The sequence below is a fragment of the Crotalus tigris genome, unplaced genomic scaffold (genome assembly GCF_016545835.1).
Source record: "Crotalus tigris isolate CLP2741 ecotype Arizona unplaced genomic scaffold, ASM1654583v1 scf7180000018195.218052, whole genome shotgun sequence".
NCBI lineage: Eukaryota > Metazoa > Chordata > Lepidosauria > Squamata > Viperidae > Crotalus > Crotalus tigris.
Genome location: NW_024096875.1, coordinates 118,554 through 119,872, shown reverse-complemented (window position 1 = coordinate 119,872; position 1,319 = coordinate 118,554).

Genomic DNA, 1,319 nt, shown 5'->3' with positions numbered 1-1,319 from the left:
CAGGAACAAGAAAAGATTGTATAACTTACTGAAGCAAAACAGAGATGCAAAAATGAATGTAGAGGAGTATACAAATTTGAATGAAAATACTGCATTACATATATACAATCAATATCTTGAAAAAATTGTTTACTATTTTCAAAGAGAAAGCAACTTTTACATGCAGTATGAATTGAATTGAAACATAATTTTCAAAGATCCTGGAGCACAGGGGAACTACCAGAGGACTGGAAAAGAGCTGATGTAGTTCCCATCCTCAAAAAAGGAAAAAAAAATGGACCCAGGAAATTACAGACCTATCAGCCTGACCTCAATACCTGGGAAGATCCTGGAAAAGATAATCAAACAATGAATCAACGAACACCTAGAGGCAAACAAAATCACTACTAAAAGCCAACATGGGTTTATCAAAAATAGATCATGCCAGACAAATCTTATTGCATTCTTTGACCAAGTGACAAAATTAGTGGATCAGAGAAATGCTGTGGACATAATTTACTTGGACTTCAGTAAGGCATTTGATAAAGTAGATCACAACCTACTACCTGACAAGATAGAAAAATGTGGGGTAGAAAGCACCACCAGCAGATGAATCCGTAGCTGGCTGACCGGCCGTACTCAGTGAGTGGTCCTCAATGGAACTGTATCTAAATGGAGAGAAGTGTGTAGTGGGGTGCCCCACTGGGCTCTGTTCTGGGCCCAGTGGTCTTCAATATCTATATCAACGATTTGGACGAGGGGGTAGATGGGGAACTCATCAAATTTGCAGACGACACCAAGCTGGCAGGAATAGCCAACACTCCAGAAGACAGGCTTAAGATACAGAAAGATCTGGACAGACTTGAACACTGGGCGCTATCTAACAAAATGAAATTCAATGGTGAAAAAAGCAAGGTTCTACATTAAGGCAAGAAAAACCAAATGCACAGGTATAGTATAGGAGGGACCTTGCTCAATAGTAGTAACTGTGAGAGGGACCTCGTGGTCCTAGTGGACAATCACCTAAATATGAGCCAGCAGTGTGCTGCAACTGCCAAAAAGTCCAACACAGTGATAGGCTGCATTAACAGAGGAATAGAATCAAGATCACGTGAAGTATTAATACCACTCTACAATGCCTTAGTAAAGCCACACTTGGAATACTGCATCCAGTTTTGGTCACTGTGATGTAAAAAAGATGTTGAGACTCTAGAAAGAGTACAGAGAAGAGCAACAAAGATGATTAGGGGACTGGAGGCTAAAGCATATAAGGAACGGTTGCTGGAATTGGCTATGTCTAGTTTAATGAAGAGAAGGACGAGGGGGGACATGATAGCAGT